Source organism: Cariama cristata, unplaced genomic scaffold (genome assembly GCF_000690535.1).
Source record: "Cariama cristata isolate BGI_N322 unplaced genomic scaffold, ASM69053v1 scaffold18615, whole genome shotgun sequence".
In the NCBI taxonomy this organism is placed as follows: Eukaryota; Metazoa; Chordata; class Aves; order Cariamiformes; family Cariamidae; genus Cariama; species Cariama cristata.
In genome coordinates this window covers 7,530-15,622 of record NW_009618344.1, presented here as the reverse complement: position 1 = coordinate 15,622, position 8,093 = coordinate 7,530, and the positions used below count along the sequence as shown (strand labels likewise).

The 8,093-nt window shown below is 38.6% G+C and overlaps 1 pseudogene; it reads left to right on the top strand.

Moving 5' to 3' along the window:
- The first annotated feature begins 1,276 nt into the window (after positions 1–1,276).
- On the top strand, positions 1,277–6,834 carry LOC104162172 (annotated as a pseudogene).
- Positions 6,835–8,093: the final 1,259 nt, after the last annotated feature.

The following is an 8,093-nucleotide window of genomic DNA, read 5'->3' as shown; positions in this document are numbered from 1 at the left end:
CCGACAGCTGCCATCTCTGCCAGGGCACTCTGAATTTGGGCTTGAGAACAAGCTTTGCTTTGACTTAATAGAGGAGGGAGGAAGTGTTGCTGTCTTCTCACTAAGTGGGATTTAACCGCCCGTTTATCTTTGGCAATTTGGAAGTTTCGGTTAGCAGTTCAACGTAGGGACAGAAAGATGCAGGGTAGGATACTGCTGGCGCCGTCACTAACAGCTTTCACATGGAAGCATACTTGGTATGTTTACATGTACTGCTCGAATTGCACGCTTGGAAATAATTTGCCAAATAATATTTCTGTTGAAAACTGCCTCAGGTTAAAAACCAGAATAGTTTTGGTTTTGCTTAAACTTCATTCACATTTGATTGAGCATGTACTCCAAACAGAACAAGGTACAAGCACCTGTTCCTCTTTCAGCAGAAAATAGTGCTTTGGAATGGTAGCTTTCAGGAAAAAGTGTATTTTCGGAGAAAAATCATGGCCTGCTAAGACACTGACTTGTCTGATGGCAAAATTAAAGCTACAACCTAAACGTTACGCTGCTGAGCGCTGCAGCATAGAGCCAGGCTCTGAAACGCAACTGTGGGGAAATTACACATGCTTTAAAGGCGGTATTTTCCCCACAGTTATTAATTCTGGTTCATCTGCTGGAAAGCATGGTGTTCTGCCTTATGCATTAGCAAAATGAAGATCTAGTTGCCAGGCCAGCTTCTGCAGCTTGGCAATTACCTCTTGCTTTTCTTTCCTACTTCCGTGAGGTAATGAATTTACAGTAGTGCAAGTAAGCCACTGCTGGTAACACAGCTAGTTTTCTTCTGTAACAGACAGGATTGCTGTCACTTTTCTTCTGTTGGTTGAGAAGCTAATCAAAGTTGACATGTGAATTAAAAGCTGATGTAAATATTGCAAGTGTTGTTTGAGCTTTGATATATCTCAGGAGTGGCTGCATAATCTCTTAGGTAGAGCTGGAATGCTTTTCCTCAATGTGTTATTCGGGACTTCTTTTAATATATGACAGAATAATCCAATAAATAATTCTTTCATTATTTTCTTCCTTTGTTTTGATGATGTTTTAATGTTTTTTAATATCTTAAAACTAAAAAAAGAGAAGTGCAAAGTATAAATATAATTGTAACTCATGAATTTTTATATTCTCCATTTCCTTAATATTACTGAATAATGTTTTTTTAAAAAACAATCAAGTTTTACTTTGCTACAGCAGAACAGAAACTCCCAAGAACGCTGTGTTCTACAGTATCTGTCTTTCATGTCACTAGCTCACAACACCTGACATGAATTATCTGCAGCATGATCTTATACACAAGGTATTAGAAGGTAAGAAGTTAATTTTCCCATTTATCACATTGCTTGTTGTCAGTGCCAGTCATGGCTTAGGTGAAGCTGGGTGCGGTTTCATTCTTTTGGTGAGGCCAAAAGGTAGGTGTGTTACTGTTACCTACATGCCAGCAAGCTTTTGGGTTCCTGTGCAGGAGTCACTTTTCTGGATTTTTGTTCTGGTTTTCTCCCCACCCTCAATGTCCCACAAAGACCTGGAATGCCAAAGGACAAAGAACCGGGTGCTTGTTGGCATCAAGGGAACATGTATTGATGTGATGAATCACTCCTGGAATTATTCATTCCAGACTCAGTGAGGGATAATCTGCAGCTCTGGGGGCTGTGAAGAGTAGAGGTGAAATACTGGCTCCGTGAAGATCAATAGGAACTCCACCATTGCCTTCACTCGGGCTGAAAGCCTGTCTTGATCTAAAGAATTGTCATTGACTCAGGTTTCACTCTTTCTGGTACCTAAATTCTTGTCCTTTCTCCAAAACCAGATCCCACGTGGGCTCAAAGGTGCTCTGTTTTCTAGTTTATCTAGTCAACAGCAATACTAGTTGAGTCACAGTCACTGTTACTGAAGGTAACAGGTGGCTTCTGTGTGCTTCTGTCTCAAAAAATGTAGCACAGTGGATATCTGACGAAATATTTAATCAAAGTTTTCAGGGCTTTCATAACAGAATGAATTATGCATTGGTTCTATTTTTGGTAAGCTTCATTATTCTGTGTGTATTTTGTGCTTTTTTTCCCTGAGAAATACGTGATTGCATATTTGACTTTAAATCTGTGTTTTAGCTTCAGAGAAGAAACTGGCAAATTTCTAACTGACTATGCCAGAGCTGCAAAAGCACTGAATCTGGAACATGTGAGACAAATGCTTTATCTTTGCATCTTATTTTTCTTAAGCTGAGAAAGATTAATAAATCTGAACATAAATGTCAGCAAGGTGCTACAGGAGGGATATATGCAAGATTTGCAGAAGTCATAGTAGTATTCATTTTCCATTTGAAAAAAAGGGCAAGGTGTAACACTCAAGGACTACTGTTGTAATAGTGTGGCTTTTTCAATCTGTTTTTTGGAATTTAAACAAGTGCTGATATTTCTGCTAAGTATTTCATTGCTAAATGAAAGCTTGTACTGCTTCTTTCAGATAACTGTTATGAATGGCTGATGTGCTGTTTTTGCTACTCTGTCAACTGTATTATGTGACCCTGGTGGTGAGTAAAAACTTGATTATTTTACTTAAATACATTTGTTAGCAGTGAATATAATCGTATTGTGACTTCTGACAGCCTGCTGCTGCTCTTACTACCTGAATGAAGCAAGGCATGGTATTTCTTTGTCACTGGCAGAGTGGAAAATGTTTGGGGTATCAGCAGGCCCAGTTGCTTTCTGGAATGCAATCTGTAGTTTTTTAAGAGCATTATAGGAAGAGGAGAAGGGTCTCAAGAGAACGCAGTGTATTTTGAAAAGTTACGAGAAAAAGAGGTGGGAACCATGGTGGAAGCTGGGGGGAGTAGGCACACAGGGAGGGAGGTGTACTGGGTTGAAATCTGGGACTCAGAGAAAATTTGGGTAACTGAGCAAGGCAAACACATAGAAGGAATTTGGGACAGGGGAATGGGGCTGCAGCAAAAGAGGGATTCCTGGTCAAACCAGGGTGGTGGTGAGGAGAAAGCAGAGGTGGGAATGCAAAGCAGAAGGAGTGGAGTCCCAGGAAATGATCTGCTCACAGCAGAAGTAGACAGTAGGATGAAAAAGAGCTCTCAGCAAGGGAGAATGGTTTCCTCTCTGGTTTGGAACGAGGAAAGCAGAGTAGGCATGCAGTAGAGAAGAGAATGGGGAAATCCACGGAGAGCTGCCAGGGAAGGAAGCTGAGCAGGATGATTTATGTGGCGTCCAGTGCAGGCAGCCGTGCCGCCCCTCGTAGCACCCTGTTACTGGCACCAAGAGCCCTGGGGAGGAGGGTGCAGTGGTGTAGAGTAACATGGTGCGATGACTTCAGCGTACCAGTAGCAAAGCGCTGTGAAACCAGAGTTTTGTTTAGATTTAAATGATGTCTACTGAAGGCTATTTGTATCTGTGTCTATTTTAATATGTTCAGATTTCATTGTATTTGCACAGTTTTTACAGGAACTCTTCTGCTTGAATGCTGACAGGCTCCTTTTTACCCCTTCGTTAACGTAGGAAGCCCACTCTGTCGCCTCTGAAACCCTGTCACACAGGGCTTTTGCAGTATCTCCAGGAGACCACCAACTTGGGATTACTTCACAGCAAAAAAATGAGGATGGAAACAAGTTCCACAGTGCTGTAGGCTCCCTGACTGCAAGGTAGCACCTTGGCAACCAGAAAGAAGTAGCTGAGATTTGCAGCAATTCCTGACAAAAAATGGATAGTAATGGAGCATTAGCAAAAATAGTGATAGCATGATCATTATTTGACATTATTATTTAAATAAATAAATGAAACAAGTAGTTGATCAGGTCCATTCCCTTTTACAGAAAATATATACAACTGTCGAATCTGCTGTTGCAAATGTTGAGGAAGAATATTGGGAAAGAATTCAGGTCGACTGGCGTATGCTAAATTTTCAGTTTTGTTTAAATATTGGTTTAGGCCACAATGAAGGCTTTGAGATTAAATCAGATGTCAAATTCTTAGATTGTCAGTTTAGTCTATTAGAGTATAATGAAATAATTGCTCGTAAGAAATGTTTGTTTAATGTTGATAGATGGATATCTTATTCCAGTTCTGTACTGTGGCGGTATAAATTTGAAAACATGGCTATATGGCAGAATACAGCCTGTTCATGTGCCTTTGTTCAGTGAGGTAAACCTTTAGCTATTCACATACATTAACAGACATTTCTCAGGGAACAATCAAAAAAAACCTGAAAATGCAAACCGAGTCCAAGTGAAGAGGCAGGACCAGTCTAGCACTTTCGGAGACAGCCTGTCTTTTTCTCAGACTGCAGCATGATACGAGACTGCTGTCATCAGATGTGTAGGATTACGTTAGTTCTGTGCAGACACTGTTCTGCAGTCACATGCCAAATTATAATTTGTCAGCTCTAAGTCTGTCGCTCCTACTACTAATAGATTTGGTTTGCAAATTTTGCCCCTTAAGCACTGGAAGATGTATCTACCGTATAAGTTGTGTAACACTGGCTCCTCCTTTGAAAGCTCGGTAATCTGTGAGGCAAGGCAAGGAGGGGTAGCATCTTTTATAAGACCAAATCATACAGTCAGAGGAAAAGAAAATGTGATCTTTCAGGTACACAAGTTCTTCTGTAAGTCACTGATAGTATAGTGAATTAGATAGAAAAGACTGATCCTAGTTCCAGATTCTAAGGTGATAATAGCATTGTTGTCAAACTGCTGGTTTCCCTCCTTGAACTAGTGCCATGGAAAACTTTTTGTTTAACTTTTTTGTTTTATAAAAGCCAGTAGCAATTGTATTTTCACTAGGTGGGTGGGAGTGTTCCTTCACTGTCTTATTTTTAATTTTTTTTATATATTTTACATCTTTTTATTCTTGCTGATTTTTTTCTTCTGTAGGTGAGTGATTTTCTTTCCAGTTAACAGTTGAAAAATTAGAAGCTGCGTTACAGAGAGCTAAAAAGCAGGTATCCATAGCATTGATTTCCAGTTTTCATGTTTTCCTAGTTTTTTGTCAGCAGCATTAAGTTCTCAGCATTGAAGCATTTGTACAGTTTCACCTCCGCAGATTTTCAGTCTTGTGACTGAGGTGGGTGCAACTCTGGCAACAGGAATTGAATTGATTTTATAATCTGCGCACTGTAACAAAATGCAGGGAAACTCCCTGACTCTATTTTATGAAGAACAGATCTTAACTTGTGTTTCAAGCCCAAGTTTCTTTCTCTGTAGGTTTCAGTGGAATTGAAGTGTTGTAAATAAGGTATTGTTCTGATCCTGAGAAGAGAGAATACGCTACTGTAACGACCCTCTTGGTTAATTAAAGAAACATGTCTAATGTGATTTTGAAGAGGGTTCTTCTGAGTTCCAGCTAACAAGGAATTGCTAGCAAAGAAAAAATTACAAATGTAATTTTTCCAGGGTTTAGGAAACTTCATTAGTTCAAAATACTTAGCATGTTCAGTGATTTTATTCTGATCAGCATTGCATAAATGAGGATATTATTGCTTGTCACATACAATTTTTTTTCATATTCCTCTCTGTATTTGGAACTGCTTTTCTTCCTTGTGGAAATGTTTGGTTTTGTGAGTGTCCACAAAATAGTGCTCACCAGTATTTCAGGCTAAAGTGTTTCCTGTTCTTATTGTCTTGATATTCATAATCCACTCACTTAAATGGAAAATTATAAACGCACTTACACTTAACGCTTTGTGCTCTTCCTTGAAAAGATCCAACAGAGACGGCACAGGCTGAATAGTAAAACATTTTACCAAAGATGTGGTGATGATGGTAGTGATGCTTCAAAACATGAAGTGAGGTAGACTTCTTGTGTCCTCTTCCAGGATAGAAAATGAGGATAAAGCATATAGGTAAAAGTAAGGTCACTTATAAAGGTTAGTTACAAGTAAGGTCACATATACATATACATAGTTGTCTGTAAAGCAACCCTGTTAAAGCCACTGACCTCCCTGCCACAGGGTTGTTTAGAAGTTGCTGGCTGTTTTTATCTGGCTTAGGACTCCATTTGGCAACCTTTAGTATTTACTCCAGAAGGTTTTTTTTCCTATATGTCACAACGACTCTAGACTTGGTGGCTTGACAAAACACAAATATAAAGTAAAAATTGCACCTCACTCTCTTCTTTTTGTCCTCCAAGGATTTTGCTATGAGTGGTATCAGAGTTGGAGTACTGTATACCAGAAATCACGAAATTCGGAAAGCTGTCACAACTGTCTGTCTTCCATATCTGTCCTGGACCTGTTCAGCACGTTGTCAGTCAATTCCTTAGGGACAGAGATTAGCCACACTAGAAATGTTTCCATTGAAATGTTTTATTTTTCCATTACAGGTGGAAATAAAACAATTATATTTTTCTTGCCATGATAGATTGGTTGGATAATGTGTTTTCTCCCACCAACAAAAAGTGACTTAAAGATGCACAGAATATTCTTGCGGATGGGCTTGTAGATGTTGGCATTCCCATGCTCAAAAGTTCAGAAGGACTCTATGTATGGGCAGACTTCAGAAAAATATGTAAGAAGTTTGAAAAGGAGGGGGAATGTAAAACTTGGAAGTGTAAAAATTACTAGTGCATGTTGTTACACACTTTGATAAAGTCCTGGAAAATCCTTTCAATGAATTTATGCACTTATTCAACCTTTAATAAGAAATTGTTTTCTTCTTTTAGTTCTTAAAATCACAGGCATTTGAAGCCGAAATTTAATTATGGCAGAAACTCCTTGATAAAAAAACTCCTGATTAGTCCTGGAAAAGCTTTTGTTGTTGTGAACCTGGGTGGTTTAGACTGGTTTTCTCTGATTCTGCAGATAAGATTTACTTGGGTAAGTGAGTTATACTTCTAATATGACATGTAGTAGCATGCAAGTTTTAAGAAACATTAACATCATAAATAATGAGTTCAAACCTAATTATTCTCTCTCAGCTTGTAAGGGGCATTTTTAGAGTTTGTATGAACTAAGAAATATTAGAGTGGCCCAGAGCATAGGTTACAAATCACTTACATTGGATTTTGTTAAACCTCTAAAGCTTTCGGAATTTAATTTTTAAATTTATTTTTACTCTATCAGAAGTAAGGAACCGAATTTTGTGTGAAAGGATTTTTACTCTTTCAAATTATGCTTTGTAACTTGGGAATTCCCTGCCGTCCCTCATTTTTATGTGGCTCCTGTTGGATATGAAAAATGTATCCATCTCTTATGCTGTAAAATACTTAACCTTGAATGAATGCTTTATATTGTTGGCAAAGTAGCGGTTTGTGAAGCATATAGAGCATATAGAGTTACAGAAAAACATAGATTGAAAGGGAACTCTTGAGTCATCTAAGACAACTTCCTGCTCGAGGCAGGGCCAGTTTCTAAGTCAGAGAGCAGGTTGCTCAGGGCCTTCTTCAGTCAAGTTTTGAGACTGTTTAAAGATGGAGATTATGCAGCCTCCCTGAGGAACCTGTTTCAGTGTTTAAACACTCTCATGGTGAATTTTTTTTCCGTACATCCAGTCAGCATTTCCCTCTGTATTTCCTTTCTGCAGGTATTCAGAAACGAGCAAATATTCCACAGTTACACTGCTGATTAACCTGGCACAAACAACACGTCTTCTACTGCAGCTGCTTTATGGAATCCAGAAAGATTCTTCAGGCAAACCTTCAAAACACCAGGAAAAGATGTCTCGCAGCTAAAAATATACTTGTTTATTAAAATCATATGTGCATGTAATGACTTAATGTAACTTAGCGTGCTTACGTTTACTAAAGGTGTGTGTATGACTTCAGTATTTTTGGCTGTAACCTTGCATAACACTCTCGCTTTGCTGTGACCTGGCATTAATAATCTTGCAAGTGGACTTGTTAAAGTTGAATTTTAAAGAAAAAGGACCTCCTGGATATTGTGAAATTAGCCCTTGTTAAACACAGCACTTGGGTTTACTCCATTTCAAGTGTGCTACATGTCAGTAAAATCAGTGAGTCTTAATATATACTTGCACAGTTGTTGAATTATGAAATTTTGAAAACACTGGTAAAATGGTTGTGCATATTACTATATATTATGGACTGCGTATTTTAATCAGAATACTGAAAGTACTG